At 30.2% G+C, this 27743-nt stretch overlaps 1 protein-coding gene across 5 annotated transcripts in view; it reads right to left on the bottom strand.

The window, feature by feature from the left end:
• The window catches only part of LOC148227490 (fat-like cadherin-related tumor suppressor homolog), a 415262-nt gene that overhangs the window by 184785 nt on the left and 202734 nt on the right, over positions 1-27743 (bottom strand). For all 5 annotated transcript variants that reach the window (XM_088201228.1, XM_088201225.1, XM_088201226.1 and 2 more), the window contains exon 3: positions 9076-9208. The gene's annotated coding sequence lies outside the window, so the exon portion shown is untranslated. The remainder of the gene's footprint in view (positions 1-9075; positions 9209-27743) is intronic.

Here is a 27743-nt window from a genome sequence, read left to right as displayed (position 1 = left end):
GTTATATACAATATATGTATTTATTATTCAATTATTTACTACAAATATTAAAATAAAAGAGATGTACAGCATTCGATAAAAATCATTTTAGCTTTTCATAACTATCGCTGTACACGTTTTTGTTTATCAAGCACATTGAGAAGCTGGATGTCTATTGTAAAAGGAGCGTTCTCAAGCCCCCAAAAAAAATAAACGGGCCGCGGTAAAATTATCAAAAAATGACCGGTCTGCGGCGATAAAAAGGTTTAAGACCACTACTATAGAGCATTTATAAACAAAATTAAAAGGAAAGGTTGTTCAACAAAACTGCAAATCCAAAATTAAGATGTGAAAAAAATTGCAGATGGAATGGAGAAAATTGTCTCCGTCCCCCTGCAAATCATTAGTTGACAGTATGCCAAAAAGTGTTGCAGCTGTAATTAAAGCTAAGGGTAGGCCTACTAAATAATAAAAATGAGCTTAAAATAAACACTTTAAACAACCTTGATCAGTTTTTTATTTATATTTTTACTATTTTTTAGGATATGACACATAAAATATATATTCGAGTTCACTACGAGCTAACGTATCGTACATAATTCAAATCGCTAATAAATTGTTTGAGTGACACGCGCTCCGCATAACGAAACCGAACATCTTCAACGCCTTTAGCGATGCTTATCACTCCCAAGTCCTCGGCTAAAATATTTTGCTTAACACACTTCCACCTATTGCATTCCTTACCAAGTAGTTTCACCCCCTTCAACACATATTCCTTTAAAGTAATTAAAAATGTATCACGAACACTCTCTGATCGTATTTCAACATATGACTGCGCCAGAAAATTTCCAATATTTAATTAAACCCCGGTCTACCGACAACCGCAATTTTTTATCGCTTTCTAGAATCACAGGGGGTGTTAAAATTTAATCGAATTCCTCAATATCATCCCTCGCCAGCCTCGGGGTTAATTCATCATCGTTGTCATTAAATTCCCTGATCGATTCCCCGCCGTGACAGGAATCAAACCTGACTCATTGTTCGGAATCTTATTTCCCCTATAACATGTAATAACGAATAGTTGAGATAAATGTTCAACGGAAGGGCGAAATCGACGTAATTTCACCGGAAGATGCATTATGACTCATTAAAATAACTATTACACAATGAACCATTAGCGCTATAGATTCAATAATGGATTCGGACAGATGCATTAATCTGACATGGCCAGATTAATTTGAAAGGTAATCATTAGGAGATAATAGGGGAATTAAAGGTGGATTAATAATGATTTTATAAGTCATAATCTGTAACTAACTAGTAGTATAAAGGGTCATAGAACACGTTTTGCTGACATTTTTGTGCCACTATGTTTATAAATATGTACATAGTTAATATATAAAATATTAAATTGAAAAGTTATTTAAAATTAAATATACAGTATCATACAAAGTTGAAGATATATCCGTAATATCAAATTGTACTTCTTGGAAATATTTATCACTTATTTAGGGGTATGTCTATGTTGTTTTTAAGTTGTTACCTATTCAATTAACTGTCGGATTCTATAGTAAAAATATTTATAAAAAAATATAATGACTAATTGTCTTTAATTTAGTTTAAGTTAAAAATGATATGTATAATATTGTGTATTCGCCAATGTTATCTACAAGATTATTGCTCAGTAAAGGTTAAAAATCACTACACTTGGAATGTGTTAACGTAAAACTGCCGTGGATTTTACCAATGAGTAGTTGCGAAACAGATAAATAAATAAATTTTGACAGCCATTATAAGTGGCTTAGAGAAGGTGTGTTTGCAGTCGTATACCTGCAAAAAATCATTGTTGTCCGAAGAAATGTGGCAATCGACACAAAATCTAGACTGTTTTGGATTGAGAAAGAGGAACGCTCTCTGAAGACAATAAAAAAAATTATACGGGTTAGACGTGGGTATACTACGATTGTTGTCAAAGTAGCGAAGGATACAGCAATAAACTGTCTTCACGCAACTGTGCAAAATCCAGACAACGAAAGAATCTGTAGGTGCTTCTTATATTCCGGAATGGAAAGTATCCACTTCATTGACGAAACAGTGAAGGATGCGGACTATAAAACTTTTCTGGAATTTATTTTCATCCTTACGTTGTAAAATCACATGTTTTTTTTATCAAAGAAAAAGTGTAAAATTAAATTTATGGACGGTCCTTAGAATATTCTTTTAAAGTGGGCAATTCTCTAAAAATTGTATAATATTTTTTTAATATATGCGGTAAGTAATTGTGTCTAGAAAAAATTCTCGGAGAAAATTGTATTTTGGATCATATGAACAAGCTGTCTTTCAATGATTAAAAAAAAATACATCTATAGATTAACTCGGTTTTAGGTGTTTCGTCCCACGGGATGATAACCTATTAAAATTATGCAGCCGGTGCAAACTTTGTTAGAAAAACATTACTGTTTTATCACATTATGCAAACATCCCTCGTGGGCAGAACACGGCGCGAGTAATGGACCTCAAAGGTCTGCCCCACTCGGCAAATTTGATCACACAGAGCGCCCTTGTTTTACGATGTCGTATTTTTTTCGTGGTTTATCGACATGTATCGCGGAACCCGAGACGCTACTGAAAAAATCTGCATTTTGATCGACTCTAGCAATTGCTTTCACCCCTGTGATTTCGCGACGAGACGTATCTCACCCCATCGAATATATGTACATTCTTTACATCCCCTCATATTCTTATCTGTATCTATAAACGTGCACGATTATTGTAAAACGAAATACTACTTTTTACAAAAATATAAATAACCTTAAAATATGTTTATACATAATTTCCATTATTTATGTCATTGTTTAGGCAAGGTAATAACCATTTGTAAGGTATACAACTGAACACAGACTCAATCTCGATCTTGGGACTTTTCATTAGACGATAAATCAAATTCAATTATGCGCTTCCAAAGCAGAAATTTTCCAAAATGGATTTGATGAAATATAAATAGTATCATAAATTATTAGCGTCTGGAATCTAACTAAATAATTACAACTGAAAAGTTAGTGTAAACAATTAGTATAATTAAGCACCGTCTTTCAAATCGACAGACTAAATTATTCAATAGTCAAGAGGTCGATCCTCCTATTTTCATATATCAATAACAGTTTGGTGAGCATTGCTCACAAGGCAACTAACTGCTCACACGAACACTGCTTACATGGACTTACTCACACGAAAATATAATTTTACTGATAAGCGTTAATATTCTGTTCTAAAATGTCTATGAAACTCAATTAGACAGTTGCTAAACCCAAACCTAACCAAATTATAGTTTTAGAACTGTTATTAGATCAAGTCCAAAATACAAATTAAGCCAACTCATCTCTCAGGGGAAAATACGCGGAAGTATAGACAGACATCGCATCTCACATATTGTTCCATAGTTTGTCTGCATTTCGACATTACACTATGATTTAAAAATATGATAGCTATTCTTACCGATATTACAATGGACTTCTAATGTAAGAGGGCTGATCAAAGTACATATATTCAAACCGAATTTTGGTCAATAGGAGAGCGCAAAAACAATTATCCCTTCTCAGAAGGCAAAAATTCACGTCAAAAGCAATAAAATCGTGTAGGCGTTGGGGGATTAGAAAATACTCATACATTTTTTTTGCAATATGTATCTACGAATCTGGTACGTGTGGTAAGATATCTTCCATTTGGCTAGCTCACACATAAAGGAACGGGCGTCCAAATACCATGTCACCAATTTACCGTGTTATTGGGGGGTCTACTGTAGATATATTTTTCATATAGTATGTAAAATAAACTAATGAAAGAAAAACAATGGAGATGTTTAAAAACTTAATTTAAAATCATATCTTTATATGAAAGATTGCTTCGAGAAATATCATACGATGGAGAAATATAACCAAATATTTAAATATGTAATTAATTGTAATGTACACACATAAATATTTTTAGTGTTTAATATATCTGAGTAATAAAAAAAAACAATAAATTCTGAGTGTTTAAATATATGTTACAAATCATTAGTGTTGTGTAAATTACAATAATGAACAATTAACAAAATACAATTTACAATGATCTTTCTTTTGGTCATTGCATTCTTGGACGTTTTTTTTTAGGTAGTGGTCCTAACATCTGGAACGGGTACAGGATTTACCCTAAATAAATTATATATCAATAATACGTAAGAAGCTTAATTTTTGTGACTCAATAATAAAAAAGTTTTTAAACATCATTAGAATAAAAAAATATTTGATTGGATTAATTTAAATATAGAATACCACTACTTATATAATACCTGTATAATAATATTTTTGTAGTGAAAATCACTCATAAATGAGTAAAAACAATATGGTTACATTCAAATAAAGTAAAATTGAAGATTGTTAATGCTTTGAACACATCTGATATACGAAATCTAATGTTTCCAACACTATAACCGATACACCCAACTCTTTATTTCCTACCCCACCGGATATTACGTTTCGTCCCCATATATCTTGCACACCCAAAATGTGGAATATATTTTTTTACGTACGAAATTATTACGTCGCTCGCATTCAAACGCCACTAAAGCACTTCTTATTGTGGTATGCAACAATAGAAAATTCTAGACGCATCTTCTGCGGTTGACGTTATTCTCGGGGCAGATTTTCATCCGAAAACATCATGCTTGTACACACAATGGTATCCGCGCATAACATATTTTGTAACCATCACCAGCAGCCCCGAAAACAAATGTAAACTTGCAGCACGAAAGTTATTGTTTAGTTTTGACATGTGTATGTGCATGCACGTTAATTCGATAATTCTGGTGTATAAAAAGATGGATAACGATGTCTATTACAGTGCAATAATAACAAACGATATTTTAAATGTTACAGATAAAAACAAAAACATCGAAAAAAATGTTCAAAACACACATAAATTGAGAGACAATAAATCGCAGGGGATTGCCCATATTACCGCTGCTAAAGTATGGTTCTGAACTCTCTCGATCCTGCAATATACAATATAAACTGTTTTTGCGAACTTATACTAAATAGGCTTTCACCTCACGCTGAATAACTTGGACATTATCAATCCGGTTTTAATCAGAAGCGATCGACCGATGAGATTTTTACTATGGGTTAAAAGTGAAAATGCAGTGCAGTATAATAATAATAAATCGTGATGATAATTCAATAGCATCTATTTGTGAGCCCAAATGTCATCAAGCAAATATAAATTAGCTGACTGAATTGGATTGGTCGCGTGCAGCGCATGAAAAATAACTGATCAACCCAAGGAATCTTTCTGGGTAAGATCAAAGAGCGAAGAAAAGGCAATTGACCTAGTAACAAAGTGAAGTGTTGACGCTTATTGGATGCGCAACGATTTATATATTTGTAAAGAAAAATATATTCTCATTTTTACAACCTGTACTACATATTAACACAAAAAAAGTTTCTGAATAGAACTACTGCAATTGATAATATTCAGCGGGTGAATTTCCATAGATAAGGCGTTAAAACAAACCTTCCAACTTCGTGCGAAACTTAATCCGGGCGAATGTGCGAAATTTAATTATCAATTATGCAAATTGCCAAAATCAAAAGTGGCCCGGACGTAACGATCGGAGCAACGCGCCAAAGTTTCAACGACGAGGGTGACAAATTGCCGGAGAATTCACCGTGGTGGTCGGCATCCGGAATCCTACTTCATTCGAAGCCAAGTTCATTAGGTTCGGACGAGGTCCCGTCTGTCAAACCACCGCAGAAGTCTCCGTCGAGGGTCCTCGGATATTTATTGCGAAACATTAGGACAGAGAGGGGTAGGGTAACCCTTTTGGGGCAGGGGGACTCATTCAAAGGGACAAATTACGTGAAACACCCTGGATAGATTTGGCCGATGTGCTTAAATGTCTACCCCTTTTAGGATATTTTTTCAAATAAAATTTACAAAACAATCGGTTTAGAATGATCAAGGCATGTGAGGTTTTTAAACGAGAACTATCAAATAACTACACTGTGCAATAACTCTGGTCATCAATTTTTAGTTTCTCTTGAATGTATCGGGATATGTTTCAAAACGTGGTTATCGACCCTAATAATGGTTTAGAAATAACTGACTTTGTATATTCATATGATTGTCATTTGAAAAATAGAATATTATGTGTTCTTAAGAAACCGTCCGCGTGGCTGAGAAATCAGTCCATCCAACCGGTAGTAAAATTCACGGAAGGAAGATATCTTATCCGATATCTTATCCGACCAAGTTCACATGAGCTTGTCAATATTAAAATCTTCCCCTTATAAGTATACAGTCCATACAATTTTGAATCAATCAAGTGAAAACAGTCATCACAATGTACAACAATATTTTTGCCACAACTCAATTTAATTATGCTTTTTCCGCCGATTTTATTTTTGGTTTAAACCCTGTTTCTACATATGATGTCTAATTTGTTAATATCGTCGATTCAGAAACTTTTTCTATCACAAAATCATTTAAAATTGAATTTTTACGATGACTTTTTATTTAATTAATTTAAAGCAGTGTTTTGTGCTCCTATATTTATAAAATATTAAAGTAAAAATTTACATTTCACCTCTTTTAAAACTCTTCTATAAATATACATTTTTTTAAATATAACTATACTAATATATAATATTTCGCTTGGATAACACTTCCTACATTCATAAAATTGTTTGTGCCACAAGGAAGTAATTATATATAATATTTGACTTATTAAATAAATTTCCAGTTTATTCTAGCACGTGTAGTGTTCCTTTGATAGTTTCGTATTTTATGATAGTTCTCGAGAAACCTTAAAATTTCTCGATAATTATCATAAAATGTTTTTTGCTAAAAAAAATAAGCATATACGAATAGTTTCAATTGGTTTACAACCGCTGCAATTTCAAAAGCAAATAATGGTTAAATCCGCTAAATCTACAGTTGCATTCGGAGCAGGTAGTTAAAAAAGAGACAGGGATTTGCAAATAATACAACGAAAATATTTTATGTGCAAACCATATATGTATTTTTTTGGCTAACAATCAAAAAAACAAAAAAAGTGGCAATGACTTGATGATAATTAAAATATTAGGTCTTTAGCAAGGATTTGTTCGCCGACTATATAAATCTATTTCTCAAGCCAAACATTTGCTTTCATTTGTTATGATAATCGACTTTAAATAGTCACTTGTTTAAGTATATACTTATTAAAATGGATACAAATATGTGTAACAAACGCGTGTCATCCTTCACAATAAATATCAATTTATTTTTTAATTTGTATATATAAAATATAATCCCCTGCAGCTTTAATTATTTTTTAATGACATATAGTAATTTTTAACACACCTTTTGAATGTTTTATGAGTCAGTTTGTTTAATTGATTCTTTCAAAGATGAAGCATACTTGTTGATTATTTTTGAAAAAAATGTAAAATCATTGAAATTTATACTAATTTAAATGGTTTACAACCACTGCTATTTTTATAGCTAATAATAAGTTTTTCGGACAGTAAATGACAACATAAATATGAAATCGAAAGCGAAATATTAAAATATATTTATCTAACTTACGCAGAACAAAAAAATCACTTTAAAAACGCCTCCCAAATCTCTAAATAAAATTAGAGAAGAATCTGTTATAAATAGTGGCTATGAGATCATTAAAATAATAAACACATTTGAATCAAATATCGCAAAGTAAATGGACTCTTTGATAAAATTTAAATATTGTCAAAGCCTCATTCTTATTAATTATCAAAGTGTTCTATGTACAAAATATTATATAAAGAAACAAAGACATTGCTTTAATACTCTTTATAAACATCGAATTGTGAGAATTATATATTTGCAACATTTTAATTAATCGCAATTATAAACACACGAATCGAAAAATCATATATAGTATGTATATGAAAATATCATACAAAAACATTTCAACCATCGACAGTATAAAATCTATGTAATGTTAAATGTGCCAGATCGTTTGATAAAATTTTCTAAAGAAAAATATATAATATATCTATTACAAATAGCTCAAAATACTTGCATTGAAATATTATAACATGAAGAAGCCCTTAGATGTGTAACTTGCCAACAAGGATAATAAAAATGAACAAATATTATTATTTTTGGCTTCTGCAGCATATTAGGTTTATATCCACAAAGCTGCAGCTGTAGCGGTAAATAAGTAAATAACATACTTTGTTGGATCATCTCACGTGCCATAAAAATTTTACTCTGTTAATAAATCTAGAATATTAAATACATGTCAAAACAGAAAAAAGCATGTAATATATTTTAAAAATTCATAGATTACAACAAAAGCGTTTCTACGTGTAAAATTAGATAATACGTATATATGAAAACATGCGTTTAACATTTTTAGTTTGTATAATTAAATATGTAAAATTAAATCTATAATTTAACTATAATTTAACTATATAAAAACAAGACTTTAAGTCTTGTTTTTATATAGTTAAATGCTTTAATAAAATGTCAATACAATTTTATAGCAACCGTTACCATGTTTTAATTTCGTCGATAGAAAACAACTATTTACATATTTTTTAGGGCAATTCGGCAAGAGTTGCACGCGGTATGCAATCGTCGGCAATATCGTTACACGAAATGAGCTTTCGCCCCAACAGAGCTTTCGACTAACGATTCGCCGTAACCCTCGTTTCTAATGCGGCCATAGTGTTGTCCTTTATTTATTTCACAACATCATCGCGCTTAATTCCGCCTCTCGCAATGAAGAATGATTATATTGCGATGACGTCAAAGGAGCTATACAAAATTGCCTAACCAATTTCACGCACTTCCCTGCCATCAATCGTACCATATTTCCGAACTACTAAATACTATCCCCATTCAATTCCGATCACCATATCTGTCAAAAACCATCCAAATCTTTGCATTGTGTAACTTAGAAGGGTTTTTGACTATAATTTAATTATGAACTCAATGAATATGGCACATCGACTGTCTGTAAATTGTACAACGCCCAATGCCCGTCTCATGTTTATACTTCGTTAATTTTGTATGACAATATATAATATTTACCAAGGAGACAGCTCCCCGATGAAGTTGCAGAATCAAAGTAGCTACAAACTGGGGCGCAGTTCTGCGAGCTAGGGGTTTGAGGGGTTTCTTTTGCGCTGTGAACATCTGCTCGTGTAATCACATACTTGTGTGTCTGTAACAAGAAGAATAAATTAATTAATAATTACATTCATATGATATAATTATAATTTGCAAATATCCAATTAACGTTGATAACCGATTGATAATGCGGTTTTAACAATCCCATTACATTACATATTAATAATGATCTGAAGCATTATATTAATCTTATTATGTATCACGATTGATGGTATTTATGTACCTATAATATAAATAATCTATTATTTAATAAATAATAAAATATGATTACAGGAAAATATCTGGCATTAGAACTATTAACGTATACATATATTATTATAACATAAAAGCAATCAATACTCTGTGATAAACATTAAGATACTTATAATAGTGAATTCAATAATCGTATATAACCGATTTATTATACAATATGTGCCGTTTAGTATCAATACGCGTTTTTTTATATATAGAAAACTTGTCAATGGAAGTCCATTAAACGTTTAATTGCTTGGCAACCAAAAACAATGTACAATATATAAGCAATTAAACTTCAATTGTTTTTTGTTAATAATTCAAAATAAATAAATTACGTTACAATTGACGTTGACCTGCTTTATAATACTGTGGATTTAACACTGAAATTAAAAGTCAACTAATAATCTGGGCTAAGATATCTGTATCACACAAGGACATATTTAAGACACAACTTTTGAGTTTCTCATTTCTTTTAGGCTATAACTATGATTATGTAAAATGATTGGTGACTAATGAAATATTAAAAGATTATTCATGGGTTCGTAAACTATCGAAAATTATTATAGATATAATAAACTATTATTTTACATGCACAATATGTATTTTATTAAATTATGATATAAAATATATATAGCTATTTCCTTAAAGCTATCACATTGCATCGTAATATAAGACGCGCAGGAAACCAATAGGACTAAGAGTCCTGCTTATGGTTCTATAATATACTACTGAAATGTCACGTATTCGTGTATCGCTTTTAACATCTAAACGTGAGGGTGCTTCAAAACAACCAACTTCTAGTGCCATTACAATATGCACAGACCAAAAGTGGAATTTGGTTATCATTATCTGATATTGTAACACCGTACTACGCTTACGCAACGTTCTTATTTCATCGGTTAAAATTAGAATTAAATATTTTTTACTTACTCATATTTCGTTAATGTTCTAATCATTATAAAAATATGTAAATCAATATAATATTGTTTTTATCTTATACATAAGATAATAATGCCAACATAACATAGTAGTTTTTGTATTTTCTATCGATTACTAAATATTATCATATGCATGCTTTACGATCAGTGTTAAAAAGAAGGATCCTGAAAGATTTAATATTTCAAATAGTGATATCTCAAAGTTCGTAATGAAGCATATTTATAAAAGTTCGTGTCGTGAACTTATCTAGTTTATATGCAAACTCGAGCAAAGTTTTCAACGACAAAAACTCTTTGATCCCCTTCTGTTCCGTACATACAATATTAAGAATCGATAAAATTATATGGTACGTGTCTTTAAAAAAACTTTCGAATGAATTTCCCGCAGACAATTTCCCGGTCCGTTATCCGCGGGACAGTGGCGAGTTTTCTTTACAGCAACGTGAAAACTCGCAACTACAACTTCTGAACCTCTTTCACAATGGGACACCGAAGCGTATTGAACTTTTGCGAGCAAAACGTCGACTTACGCAAATATGCAAAGGAAAACGGGAACGAATATTAATCTGGCTAATGGATCGAGAGCCCGACTAAAAAATTCTACGTGCACAATTCCAAACGAAACGAATTTCAATTTCGTGTTTCGTATCGCAAAAATAAACGTACAAAAACAAGTTATATATTATTAGAGCCGCAATTTTAATACGTTTCTTTGATATATTTATAAAGCGCACGTTGTTTGAAATTTTCGTCAAAATATTTTGAACGAGCGCAGCTATAATAATAAAATTTAGGGAATTTATGAAGGTGACTTTTTTATAAATATGTGGTGACTCATATAATATATTTACGATTGATTTTTAAAAATGTGTATAGAAGAGAAAGATACAAAAAAGCGTGATTCATATATAATTCTTTCCATGCGCCGTATGTTTGTATCACTGATCTAATTGCAAGATGTCGAGGCGAAGTGCTATTAAATGAATTTACAGCGACTTATGTTGACTTCAAGGTAAAATTAAGTTATCATCTTCATTATGTAATCTGTTTACATACTGTATTTTATCTAGATACAAATAAAATTGATTTTAATAAATACAATATATATGTATTTATATAAATTTGAGTTTTAAGACACAGTTAAAATAATAAATATAAATACTATAATTTTTTTAACATTCTCTAATTTAAATTATCGTATATTTTTATATATTTATTTACTTATTATAAATATTTTCTTGCAACATGAGAGCAAGCGTTAGCCTAATGCGTTACAATAGGGTAAACAAAATCAATAGTAGTTAGACATAAGAGTAAAATCATGTTTTTAAATCAGTAAAACACATTGAATTTAAATATTACTTAAATCACTAGAGATTACTATAGACGACTTAACTTGATTTTATTTCATTTTTTAGTCACGATATTCATCCATAAGATTAGTAAAATCTAAGAAAACCTCACATAAGATGATTTATTAGATTTATAATTATTTAACAATTACTTATTCCAATCTCTCGGACACGATAGATATTTAAAAACACGAGGGTTCGCGTGTGATTCATAACCAGGTCTTTCAATTATAAGTCACTATTGTGCTGAAATACTAATGAAATTTATAAATCATTGCTATATTATTGAAAATTCAGATGCGTTAGGTGTTTCTGTATATATTCAACGACTTATATGAAATACATACATCTGTGGCCATTATTGAAATTTTTATATGCAATATTTCCCGAATTTTATTATAAAAATGTATTCTTTCTTTAAAACTTGATCCATTGTATTTTTTTGTGATCAAGTGCATCTGTGTTAATAATTTACAAAATATTTTAACTTGTAAAGCCTCTTAATAAAAGAATAAAGGATATCATAAAAAAAATATCGATTCAAAACTGCTGCTGAAATACAAACAGCTGGATTTAAAGCGCGAAACCCAGCAAAAAACACTATTTACTGAGAAAATAGAAAAGAATCGCTTTGACTGGCCAAAAGCTCATTGCCATTGGACCGTCAAAGATTGGAGAAGAGTGGCTTTTTCCGATGAATCCACATGTAATCTGTTTGGAGCAGATGGTATGCGAATGTGCGCCGTAGAAAAAGCGATTTAATAAAACGTGCAATGTGAAGACTATATATTTATGGTTTGTGGTATATTTTTGTAAAATATTAATCAATCTATTAAAATCATTCTGAACATATATTTTTATGATTTATTATTTTTTTTAACTCCTTGTTTTTGCCACTTTACATGCATACACTATTTCAATCAAAAAAAAATTCAGTCACTTAAAAATAATTTACAATGCATAAATAGCGTATTTTTTGCTGCAAGAGTATTTTTACATCAGATTCGACCTTAACCGTCCAAAAAGTTATATTATACGACTCAGATTTCGATTTAACCCTTGCAAACAACGTCTCGTTATCTATCATAAAAACTTGTTACTCCCCATGCGTTCTATCGCTGAAATCCGATAGGAGCTTTCACGCGCGATCAAAATCTGCTATTATTTCGTTCAAGATGGTCGCATTTTAGATAGAGAGCGTGTTCCGGACAATGATAAGGGTCAAAATGATCCGCTCACCTTTCCGAATCGTCGAATAATAAATATTTCCATAAAAAAAAACTGCTCTAAGGCCTTGGCCAAAATAGTGAGGCACCTTAATCAGTATGTTATATCCAAATATAAAATGGAAAACGAGCATGATTATTTTATTAATTTGTTTAAAGAATGCGTATAATATTTATAATCTCTCTTGACAAAACAGCATATATGTGACTAATACCATAAATACCAGGATTCCAATCCCATATGGAATAATTAATTTGTATCTGATTTACCATCTGGTTTCTCACTACTTAATAGTTATTGATTGTGTTTACCTTGTTGTATTGGGTTAAGCCCTGTCATATTTCAAGGAAATATTTAAATTAAATAAATATTGACTTACAGAAACGTACTCTACTACATCTACGCTTTTTCTAGCAATTCAACTTAGAATTTGCAGTTGTGTTTAGCAACCATATTTTTTAAGTTATTGAGCAAATCTCCTGTGCATTAAAGATATGTGCATTAAAAAACAATTTATTCTATAGAAACAATTGTTTGTGTACTCAAAAGTGGTTGATGGGGTTGGAGAAGAAAATAAAGTTTTAATTTTATAAAGCAAATGAATGTCTTGGATTTTTGCTGCTTTTGTAACAAGCTAGGTGAAAAAATAAGATATACATATAAAATTATTATTATAGCTGTTATACGAAAGACACACATTTTTAGCTTAATATATAAATATGTATATATATGCAATATAAGAGATGAGAACAATTAAATACATATCCTTTTCATAATATTAACGAACGAATATCATAATTAAACGAGAATATAATGTATCGGAAAATGTCGGTGAAACTGAAACGATATGAATTATGAACTAAGTGAACTTAATTACATTAATTATCATGCTACCGCGCAGCAACTCGTTTACGTAAAATTTACATTTTAATATTAAGAAATTTATTATTTTTACTGGGGCTTTATATAATAAATTAATAAATCATATCCTTTTTACATTTTATTTATAATAATTATTTAATAATTTTTTTAATATAAAAGTTATCCTACAGAAACATAAATGTTTTAATTATTTTCTTTAAGCGTCCTTTCTCAATATAAAAAATAAAAGCTCGTTGAAACTTTTAAGATATATTTTAGCGTTATGCAGCATTTTGTATTTTAGGCCGATTTGGGTGTCTTTTGAAAACGAACATTTATTTAACACGTAATTAGAACAAATAAAAAGAAAATAATTGAATTGTAAATAAATTTTCCCACAAAAAAATCTGTGTCTGACGCAAAAGATTAACACATATCTATATATATTTATATATATATATATATACAAAACATCAAAAAAAATCCGCAACCCGTAAACCAAACTTGTTATTATTTCCATTAATTTTAAATGAAATTTTGCATATATCATGTTAATACAATAAATTCTCGCCCGAATTTGCATTTTGTCATCTATTGTGGATTAACACCTAAATTTATTTGTGAATCAGACAGAAACAGATTTATATACCTATATTAATATTCAATAGCGTATAGGAAATATTTTAATATCTTTAATAAACTATTTTTGTGATCTATGGAATATAAATATAATTTTCAGTGAATAATATTATGTATTTTAGATAATAATTAACTATTAGCAAAAATTGTTAAATAAAGAAATAAGTATCAGTTAACTTAATTGACAATTTTCCGTATATATTCGCCTTAATAACAAATTCACTTTTATCAAAACAACAGCCTTTAGAACAACAAATAGTCCTTTGACGAATTCATACGGTTAAATCGTTTTATTACGAAAGAAAACATATAGATTTATATAGGTAAAAATATATTTGCTGGCAATGTCTTTTGTTTCAAAATCACTAAGATGTGAAACATATATTGATTATTCAAGAGTATAATGTATAAAAACAGGACATAAAAGCAAATTCAAAAACAAAATAACTATAATAGATAGTGGCGTCAATGTGAAAAAGCACATTTCATATTTCGCACATTCTGACCGATATACATTACGTTTTATTCTAATGAATTTGGCATATTTGACCGTGACAAACGGCCGAGGGATGTTCGCAAGAAGAAGACAACGGATTCGAAATACCAACGACGCGTCATTTGAATTATGGCGCCGGTTTCCCGTTTAATGGTGAATACGTCTTTTTCTACGGCCCGAATCCGAGGGATTTACGACGGCCGTACGGCCCTTCTGAAGGACTTTGCCCATACGTTAAACTTGTCTTGTAGAAAAGGGAGATTTACTGCTATGTAAAACGACGCCGGATTACGCGCCTCGGACATCTCAAAAAGGCGTCTCTAAACGCAAAAGGGCGCGCTTAACTTAGGTGTCGTAAAATCAGACTTCAGATAGCTCAATCGATCGAAAAAAACTATATAAATAAATCATGCACACAAGAAGACGAGAATATGCTTAGAAAGGTCAGAATTTTATTGGTTGGCGCGCTTCGAAGTAGACTTGTTTGACAGATACATACAATACTTGATGATTACGAGGCAATACAAATTTTTAAGTTTTACTTTAAATGCATAATAATTGTGATCAAAATAAGTCATATTCAAATTCAACGTATTCGGATATTTTTTGTATAAAAAATCCTTAAGTTCTTCAAAAACAACATTTATCTAATATTATTAATTGATATTTCTCGCTATTGTTTAAATTTAGAACTGAATATAATATATTACATCTTCATCATTAGTTCTTTAACCAAAGCACAAAAAATATGAAATATTTAACAAAATTTTTAACAAACAAAATTTTAAAAACATTGTGCTGCGCTATTACTAAAAAAAATATAACTTTATATATAAAAAAATCTACAATTATTTTCTATCCTCTTTATTGTATGCATTATACTACAAGATCATGTCGAGATGGAATATAAGCATATTTTTTCGTAAAAATAATTTTCCAGTCACTGGTGCACACCATGGCGCAACATCAATTATATCTGCCGGGCACCGATAAACACTATTTATTAACGTTTAAATAAAAGAATAAACTTATTTAAATATTTAGCTACTTTTTATTTTCTCTAAAATGGTTTTAACAATTATTGTATTTAATTATTATATTGCTATAGAACGATATCTACTCTGTAAGCATTATCTATTTAAGTGTCAAATAAATCTTTATTTAATTACTCATATTATTACATTACTCATATTATTACATTACAATATAACATAACTATCCTATTAATATGCATATCTTAAAATAATATACTTCTTATAATCATAGAAAAAATAATATTTAGTTTTCAATAATAAAATATTTTTGTAAGTTTATCCTTCTTATGTTTCACTTAAAAACTAATTTTAACCTACTTTTCACCGTGTGTCAATAAAACATTTTTTACAAGAAATACAAATAAGAAAATATATTTCAAAGACCCTCTCCATAATCATAAAACTACATACAATAATGACCCATATGTGTTTTTTAGTCTCTAATTTTATAATTGCTAGTATGTGTAGTTTGAATTGTAATTAAAATTGTACTAAAAATGTGTATCAACTATATATAATATTTAATATTGTTTATACATTTTTAGTGTATTCCGTGAAGAGCTTTAGAATGCTATGGGTGAAAAAAGGCAGCAGAGAACTGATATAAATTATTCGTCCTTTATTTGAAAACATCTATAAGAATAATGCATGTATTTGTTTACTTTGTGAACTTCTAAAAATTTATAACGCGAACGCGGTGTGTATGGAATAAATGTAAGTAAACTTGAGAAAAAATCCCAAAGTAATAATGAATATGAGCAATTTATCCGTGGATTCCCAATTGAAGAGAGCTTTCTAAAATTGATACGAATTAAATCTCTGTGTAGAAATTACGCATAAATGTTTGAAATGTATGGAAAATCAATGAAATTAAACATCGTCCTTAAAAATAACATATTTAAAATAGTTAATAGAACACATGAGCTTTTATGTGTATACCAAATATTAATAATCATTGAGAAAATATAAATAATTAATTCATTACATAACTTGTTTTTACATCTAAATATTATTTTGTTACATAGGTATAATAAATAAACTAGCATATAAGCTTAACTTTACTAGCACGATAAGCGTATGGTATATGTCGCTGACTATTCACTTGAAAGGACAGGGCTCGAATCCCATGGACTCTACTGCTTTTTTAAATTTATGATTATTATATAATTATATGTAGTTCCGGTCGATCTTCAATGTTATGGTTAACATCATATTTTTTTAATCTCACAGATTAATATCGTGATGATTAATTAAAATTGAGCTCGGTGGTACATATACGGTATTGAAAATTGTATAATATTGAACTTCTTTAGCTCATAGAAAATATACGATATATATACAACGACAAAAAACAGATCAGATAAATAAAACTTTACTACAAAACAAAATTATATATTATACCAAAAGCCAAAAGGTTTTAAAAAAAAAGTCAATTAAGTACCACGTCTTCAAAAATAATTGCAAAAATTCCTTTAGAGTATGTCAAAATATACAGAATTATAATTGAATGTAGATTATATTTAAGTCAGAAAAGTAAGGATAAATTGTGTTTGTACTCCTTCTTTGTGTTCAAAGATAAATAAAAGTATATTAAGTACAATAAATTATTAAATTCATTCGTAATTATGTTCTAATGGCGTTTTATCAAGTTTCTGGCTATTCAAAGCTCTTTTTCAAATCGGAATTGCCTCGAGAGATTTAAACAGATCAAACGTCTGAAAGTTTAACCATCCATATCAAGAAGTACTTTTTCTGTTTCCATCAAACAAAACACCACTTTTACAACCGATAAATCTTCCAGTGTGTAAAACTTTAAGAAGTCTTAAATGTATGGGCAAAAAGTCAGGAATACAAACACAAAATATGCACTGTGCCTCATTATAAACACAACTAATTTGTATAAACAGCTACAAACCTGTAATATAAATTTAATTGTAATAAATATTATTATACACTATGCACTACAACTGATAGATGTTCACTCGCGAAGACTATTGACGAGACTAACCCTCGTGAATAAAGATTTGCTACCTGTCGTAGACCGTCTTTCTAAAATAAATACAAGTAGGAACAAGAAATCCCATTGATGCAGGTAAGTGCAGGTGCAAAATATTGCGTTTCAACGATATTCAAAATAAAATAAAAATATGAATCATGTTTTAAATATAAAATAACATTATTCTAAATTTACGAATGATGCGAATCTTGAACAGCACGCATCTCAATGACAAAGACTAACGGCTACATGACCACCGTAAATATCAAAATGTTGATCCAAGCTAAATGAGAATGAACTCCCTGAAGGACAACTACAAGAGTATCGATCGAATCATCGTAAAATAATATTTATGACGCACTCGAAGCGATTTAGTTAACGGGTTCGAAAAAACAAAAAGGTGCGATAAGTTTATTTTATGCTTTGAAATATGCACAAGAGTTGCACAGATAGCACTAACTGTTAAGTGGTGTTAACGGTAACATCGATTGTTACCGATAATGGATCGTACCACCCATAGATACAAAGCGCCGCAAGCGCAGGTAATAAAACTCAAGAAATACAGGTAAGAAAGATAATTGGCATTGTCTTCGACTTTATGTATATTGCTTGAAAATGAAAATATTCTGAATGGCTCTATTATTCTAACGCGCCTATAAGAGATAGACAATAATTTTCTTAAATTTATCACCCCAATAAATACACCGCAGTCTCAATTATTTATTTATTCAGGATCATAAAAAAATATTTACATACATATTATGCTTAAAAATAAAAAATAAAAGTTGGAAAAACATGAATTTTAAGATTAAGCATTACTTGAAGATGTTATTCTTAATAAGAAAAGTTTTTTTAGATACAAACATTTATAGTTTATGTCAAACAATTTTCTGTGTATGGTGACAACATTTATTATATGTATACTGTATCATTATCATTTGTATCATTTTTTTCCGACCATTTATAATTTTTTATGCTTCTTTCATAACATATCGCACCCACACCTAATAGCAAAAATATTAGTAATTATCAGAAATTATATTATTATATAAAAACATACTTTCTGATTTTATAAATACAACAATATAATTTTCACGTTGCATAATCGATTGAAATGATTTTAATTATTTTTATTTTATAAATACAATCATATTTTCGAATAATTCGCACAAATCTAGACATTAATTTGATTAATAATTTAGAATATTTCATAAAGAAAACGATATATTCTTTATATCTAAATATACTTGGTACTCACATATTTTTTTAAGCTATTTAAAAATTAAAATTCTGAATAGATTCCTAAGTGCAAACTTTGCTTACTACGAAGAACTTCACTACAACAACGTCGATAGCTAATGTAGTACATGCAAAAAAGAGAATGTTTTAAACTGCATATGCATGAATAAGTAAAGTCCATTTTCCTCGAAAAGCTTGAATATCGATTCAATACAACCTGAATTTTCATCGTCTCTGAATCACGCACACACTTTAAACGCCGAATCGATTCGCAGAGCAAAGCTAAAATGAACCACGGCCCTTAGGCACAATGGATCGAAAGGGATTTTGTCGGATTGAGGAAAAATGGGCCAGTGGAACAATGGGGCCCTTTCACCTGCGGGTCCAATTTCTCGTTTGTCAAATCTCGATCCTTTCAATCAGGTGTCCGATGGATTTTAAAGCCCAATTAATTTACAGCATGCCGATGATCGAAAAGAGCCGCAGGGATTTAATCTTGTCATTTTTCTACAACTGACGTTATAAAAACACAAGAACCAAAATATATTGTAGTTTTAAACCGATATAAAAAAGCTTTCAACGTTTAAGTTTTATAGGACATACATAGATAGAACACGATTATAAAAAATATTCCAATTTAATAAAAGTGAAATAAAATATAATTGAATTGTTAAGCTGATCTAAGCGTCTTTATTTCTAAAATAAATCGGAACTAGGGTAAAAACAAACTAAAAAAGAGGACAACTTAATACGAACCATTTTGAGAACGCTTTTCAACCACTGTCAAGACAGAACATAGTAACTATATTAGTTAATAGACTTATGTTACATCAAAAGAAGTTCAAAACAATATCCTTAATAATATCAGCACAATAAAAGCGCCTGGATATTATTTTTGCACTGAACACGTTATAAAATAATTTCTGCTTTTATCTATCGTGAAACTTGCCTATATGATCAACACTGCCATTAGACTGAAATACGTTTATAATCAATAAGAGCTTTGTGTAGTCAAAAATCGCTTATTATTTTTGAGAAACTGCTTCTTAAACGAAGTATCTTGACATCACCGTAGACGCGAAACTGCGATAGAGGAACGCGTGAAAATTAAACGAGAACGCTTTGGCAAATTGTACTAGCTTATATGAAGGTGATCCGAATTGTTAATATATAATAAACATATGATATACCAACAAGTTATAAAGCTTATCTAGAATATGATATACAGTTATGGTAATGCGCAGAAATAATACATAGTGAATCTATCCATAAATTTCAATGTTAATTTGTGTGGTAAAGTCACCGTGATAATATTTGAGATGCAGAATCCGCGTAAACATTCAAATAAAGACTGTTATTAAGCAAAAATCATAAGCTGCGTCTGCTTTAGCATAACAATATTGCTAAATATTCGGTCCTCATCCAGACTTAAGATAAAAGTCGTAAGTCTGCGTGTGATTGATCATTTATAGTTGACATTTTCATAAAAAATATATGAAATTTGTGTGAAAAGCGCTGATCGCAACAGATTTATTTTTTATTATCATCGGAAGCACTGTCACTTCAGCGGGTTTTACTTAATAAAAGTTATAATATTATTTTATAATCCTATACAAAAAAGAATATGTCCTACTTGAACTCATCGCGAAATTACCGTCGTGATTCATATTACCAACACTTAAACCCTTTTGTGGGCCGCTCGCATATTTATTATGCAAAAACTTTTTTTTCCTCCGCAAAACCACTGGAACTTCTAATAACTCTGAAAACTTTATACACCGCTGCCACGGCGGAAGATATTTATTATCCTCGTTTAGAAAATCTTAGATGGCTCTCGTGAAATAAGCCAAAGAGCTCCCCGCGGTGATTTACTTTATTTACTCGGTGCCGATTTAGATACAAGAATCTTCAGTTAAGTCTGACTTTGTCCCAAACTAATTATACGAGCAGTACGCTCAAAGTTATTACCTTAAATTAACACACCGTCAAAGTGACACGAGACGTCCCTAAAACCCCTAGAATCCCCCAAACACGAGTCGTCTGTCAATGACAACACATTGACCGTTACCGAGTGTATAATAATACGTAGGTGATTTATCGCCGGCCATTGTGTACACTATCCGTTCGATGGAAATATCACGACGAACCGTGGATGTGGGCGATTTCATACACAGCTCGACAATTATTATGGAATATGGAATAAGTATCTCTGAATGTAATCTAATAATCTGACAGCCCTGTTGTGAATGATGGCGGTAGTACTACACAATGTATTTGTATTTACATATTATACATGGGGGGGAAATGGCGTAATCAACAAAAATCAAACTCTATTCTTATGTAATGTCAAAATTGTACATAATGAATTAGATGTCATTCTATTATTTATCAGATAAATCACAGCAATTATAATGCATTATACATGCAATATTATATTATTTTCCTGATATTCAGAAAGCTAATCAGATTTCAATTGCTTTCTAGAATATATGTTCGAGTTCATATATTTTATGTGTTGACTATTTATTTTTTAAACCTTTGTCCTCTGAATAAAAAGATCCAATCAGTATGTTCAAAATTCATTAATACCATATATAAATTTTCATTTCAATCTGATATTTAATTATTAGGTTCTAATTACAGTGCATTTTAATAATACAAAATACGACTTTTTCTGCATATTCTGTAGAAAATTTATAGAGGAACGATGTAATATATATTCATCACCCAGTTTTTCTAAGAACACATGCATTTCATTATTTGTGTTCTTTAGGTAACGTCAGCGAATGACTTAAACACTAACACTACAAGTCTCAATCGATATTGACGACGTAGAAGGCAATTTCTCGATTAAAGATTAATGCAAGTTGCAACATGCTTATTATTATAAGTGATGTAGACTCAATTGACAAGATAATTTACGAATAAGACTATTTTCTTAATTTAACTGGATTAACAAATTAACGCACAAAGCTGCAGAAAAAAATTGTAGCAATCAAAACTATTAAATATAAAGCGGTTGATTGTGAGGGCATTGAACATGTCTAGTGTCAAATTAATGTCAAATTAAGAATTCTCGTTTTTTGATTTTTTGAGAATTTTCATAGTTTCTTTTTATTTAAAATTAAACATGCTTAAAAATATGCATGCTTTCTTGGAATCTTTTTGGTCGGAAGTATTTGAATGGCAAAAACTTTTTAATGATTTTCTCAACTACGCTAATCAACATTATCCATGCTTTGGTAATCTAAGAACTACATAAATATTCAGATAAAAAGAAACTTATCAACAACAGCTGTTGCTGCCAATTTTTTTTAGGAAATAAAAATATAAATATGGGAGCCTGAAAGTTTGTTCCTATCAACGATCATCCAGTTTTCTGTGCGCCAATAATATAAAGAAATCTACAATAATATACTGTAATATTATAATCACTTACTATATATTATATATATATTTTTTATTTAAAAAAATATCTCGCGAAAATCGAGAAGTGAAAATGTGAATTGATATTTCTCTAGAAATAAAAACACAGTGTGTTTAAATGATCGTAGCAATTTATAATCTGTGAGAAAATAGACACTTATATAAAACATTTATTTAAAAATAAGGTTTAACTACAAATCTGCACTTGTCTAATGGCAAGGAAAAAAAATTATCTCATTTCACCAAATGCATTCAATTTTATGGAAAAAAATGATGCTCCAACGATATCAAATTTAAAATATAATATTTTTTGTATGTTTACCTTTAAAATATCACTCGTATATTTTTCTAAAATAGAAAAATTGTTTCGAAAAAGTGCGCTGACATATATTTATATATAGAGCGTTTTCTAGTAAAAATAGTGTTCTCGGTGCATTTCGCATTTTGCACCATTTTAGGCCCGGGGATAAAGCACCATTCGAGCGTGTGCACTTTCGAAACGTCGACGACTGAAATGCGGTGATGAAATTCGTTCGAAACAAGCAAGCTTTAGTGGCAAATCAAAAAAATTTAAATCGCGAAGTGGAAAAGCGTGGTAAAAGGTTTGTCTGCAAAGCACGTCTGAATAATTTAATACTTGGCCGATCAAAACACTGGGAAAAAAAATACTTTTTCCAGTGATTTTTTTTATGATTTTCTTCTTCAGAAAGATTAAAAAAATCATTCTTTAAGAGGAACTCACATTTTAATCAATCACGTGTAAACGATAAATTCAAGTAAAAAAGGAGCTAAAAATATTTTTTTCATGGATTCTCGAGTACATCTATTATATGTATGTATATACATATTATAGTGTTAAAATATTATCACTAACAAATAATATTGAAAATCGTTAATAGTATATATAATTAATACAACTTATTTTAAATAAAACTTCCTTTAATTCTAGTTAATTTATTTCAGTTAGCAAGTTAATAAATGTATTAATGTATGTATGTAACCATTGAAGGCAAAATAATTTATTAATCAAGATAATCCCTTGGGATTTAAAAGCTGCTAATTAATACACTTCATTCCAAGAAATGTGCTTCTGGATAATATCAAATATAATTAACGTGCTTATCACCTACTGATGTTTTTTAACGTTACCGTTTTCCCTAACTTTTTTAACGATTCGGTTAATTCGATCAGATAATTCGATTTTAACTTGTTCGTTAGGGGGTATAAATATTTTTCTGATCTGGGAAACGTTAATTGATTCCATTTTTTTAAGTAATAAATGTTATCGTTATCTTCATTGATTAAGTTCAAATTTACATTTTTTTTACACTATTTCTGCAAACAGATTAAAGTTTTATGGTATTTAGAATCTATATAGCAAATATTGAAATATGCACCAGCACGATAGACCAGTAGTATAAGTTAGTGACTAATGCCTGAAATACCTAGGTTTGAATCCTATATGGAGCTTATTGTTATTTAATTTCTATCGTGTATCGGGATATCGTAATTAGTCATTTTTATATAAATATAATCAAAATTCAGTATCACAGATTATGTTTTTCTATATTTTCCTAATCTCACGGAGGTATGTAGTAATAAATGAATTAGTAACACCTATTAATTTTAAGCTGTTTCGGATTTTAAGGCCTAAGGGGTGTAACTTTGCATCCAAAATAGACGACGAAAATGTATTTACGGCACTGCGTATAATATTGAATCGAAATAATGTATATTGTTTAAATTATCAAGAATTATATTTACCTTTAATATTTTTATTTCAACAGAACAAACGTTCAACTATGTATTGTTTGTTTGTTTGTTTGTTTGTTTATCCTACCTGTATTTATTTTTATTTGACGTCCAAAAACGCAAATGGTTATTTTATATTTTATTGCATTATATTGTATTGTTATCGTGTTATTAAATTGAAAAGTCACATCCCGCGCCTTATCTCGCGAGCACAAACACACAAAATACTATTATTGCCCAAATAAAGTATCCACATAAGCGCCGCTTCGGAAACTTTGGCCCAATTCATTTCGCACACTTATTACATAGTACACACATACCCACATAGGTATAATATCATACAGCTACCCCAGGAAATACCATTTGGACTCTACACGCCAGCATTTTGTTTCTATTTTCCGTTTTCAATATGAAAACGCGACATTCCACACATATTTTACCCAGCCCGAGACCTCTTATCTTTACTTTCAGCCACTCTTCGCCGCGGATCGTATCTGCATACGAATGTTCTTCCTGGATGTGTTTGTAGCAGCGACTTTATGGGGACCACCTGCGGCGGCTACAATTTTCTCAAACTCAAAAACCCACCCTTGACGATGACTGGCCGAAACGCCCCTTGCGGATATTTCCTAATGGGAGGCTATGACCGAACCCATGATTTACCTTTCCGGCCCTGTGTAGACATAGACGGTCGTGCTTCTTCATTAACATCAATTTATTATAAGCGTATTAATTTTATATGCAGATTTCGTATTATGTTATGAAGGTTTAATAGATTGTGTTAATATAGTATCTAATATGTTTGACAGTACTTAGCCTATTAGTCGGCATCATATAATATGACCTGCGTTAAGCATAGACATACAATGCCATAATGACTAACCTATCAACTGCAATTTTTTATTCAGAAAATATCCCTTAACTGAGACATCGATTGTGATTTTCGAATGACCCTTTTTTAGCCCCAGTTAAGTCGGCCCACAAAGATTCTTCGAATTACCCTTTTCATATTATTATTATACATACATATATTAGATATCCTACGCACAAAATATGAAATAGACTTGATTGATTTTTTTTTTATAATTATTTTTAAATATCTATACCGGATTATTTATTTAAAATAAGTTAAATTATTTATATCCAAACTGAATCTTATGGCAATGAATGTGCTACAGCTTAACTCCAATAGTTAAAATTATTTAAATATACATAAACCAATCTACATATGTACATACGTTTATATACAATTTTTTCAAACTTGAAGTCAAATATACACATGTACATACATGGAGTTTCAAAGTTGAAACAACTTTTTATATATGTATATGTATGTATATAATGATAATTTACATTTCAAACATTGTGCCTAAAATATCCTAAAATATTAAATATCCAAAATTAGCGTCTATTAACTTTAACTTACATAAATAATAACCAGTCTTCAGAACAATATTTTAAAATAGCGCAAAAAAAATGTTTTTTAATAATACTAATCTTTAAAAATATATAAATTATATGAATTATATAATATATTTCTTTAAATAGTATTTTATTATAGTAAATATTAGATTTATAATACGTAACAGTATTTGTATGTGCATTTAAATATATCAAGACTTTACAAATTGGTATTTTAAACAATGATTATATCAAAGATTCAATGTATGGTACAATCTAATAAATAAAAAAAATCTACTTTTATTATTATGCATGCCAAAATAAAACTAAAAACAGTTTTGTAATCAACACATAGTTTTATAAAAAAATGATCATGCTATTTAGTGTTTGTGACAAAAACATGTAATGAAGTTTAATCCTATGTGTCACAGTAACACAATGTTAGTAAAAATATTAATTTTTATAACGATTAGGGAGCTGTGATACATCAAAATTATTCTAATCCATTAGTTAAACACATTATAAAAACTATAAATTAATAAACATTAAATAACATAAAATACCTCTAAAAAAATGTTAGTTAAAAATTGAAACGCGGGTTTTTTTGCCCTCAAAAAATAAAAAGGAGAACCATTTAATAAATTAAATAGTTACGCAGGTTAATGGCTCATGCCAAGAAACTGGGAAATAAAATATTAGATACTATATAAAAACAAAGAATCACATTAAGCATTTATAAAACAAGCACTGGCCGACTAGCCTATGGCTGTTGCTATCCAGCTCCTTAATACGCTGGCATAAACATTGCACATTGATCTATCTAATGTCAGCTATGAGGATCTGGTTTTTTACTAACATTACGCATTGCAATAAACTCTTAGGACACGATAGTTTAAATTTAAATAAATAAATAATAATTTTATTTGTAAGAAAGGTTGGAAAGCTCTGTTTTACGTCATTACGTATTATTAATATCAATGATAATTTATAAAAGAAATATATCCAAATAAAAATAGGCTATGAAGCTTAGTGTCAACCCCGTAGCTGGCACCGATATAGGTTTACCAAAAAATACGGAAATTCTAAATCTCTAGAAAATCAAAGCTTCCGCCATCGAGCAAAATCTACGACCGGAAGAGCCATAAGTCACACGCGCCTCAGCTCCTCTCACCTACCCGTTCATTAAATGCTAATATCTGCGCTGCACCATTCTGCACACCGTTGCGGGTAAATAGGAGAGCGAGAGAACTTGTGATATACGATTTCATATTGCATTCATGCGCCGATAATAAATATGTCGCCGACTTTTCGGGCTCTTTGGAGAGGTGGCGATTTTTGCCCACCCTTTTTTATTAGAACGTAAAACCGGGGCCGCACGCGTATGGCGGCAGCCTTATATGCGCCACTTCGCGAGTGTGCAAATTAAAATTTACCTCCACTGACAGATTGTTCGCATTGACCGCAATGCGGCCCCAGGGCTCGCAAAAAGCTCCGAAAGCAGCTTTGACACGTGCTATTTGTTTTATTTATTTGCGTTCGCTTTTGAATTTGTTTCGAAACTGTATTTTGATCGTTCAGCTTTCGACAGGCGCGTTTGATTATTGAGCGCGAAGTTGTACAGAACATTAAAAATATGGATGAAAGGATAGCCATACACAATTCTAGAGCATCCATTTATACATAGCGCTTTCATTTAGCGAAACATGATGGAAATTTTTTTTTTTCAAATGAAAAGAACCTGAATATGCCTTTAAAATGTAGGGTCACATTTGAACTAGAACATACTATAAACCATTCGTGGTATATGGGGGTTGGAAATATTAAAGGCAGTCTATTTATGTTGCACATTAAAAGTGTCGTTTTTATTTCCTAATAAAATTTCTAAAATCTCAGATGACATGCACAATATATTAGTAGATTTTAAGAATACAAATTATAGGAGAGGTACAGTATAACGATAAAGAAACGCTTGAT

The sequence above is a fragment of the Plectrocnemia conspersa genome, unplaced genomic scaffold (genome assembly GCF_051122295.1).
Source record: "Plectrocnemia conspersa isolate PC_06_02 unplaced genomic scaffold, ASM5112229v1 ptg000013l, whole genome shotgun sequence".
NCBI lineage: Eukaryota > Metazoa > Arthropoda > Insecta > Trichoptera > Polycentropodidae > Plectrocnemia > Plectrocnemia conspersa.
This window is presented reverse-complemented; position numbering and strand designations above follow the sequence as displayed.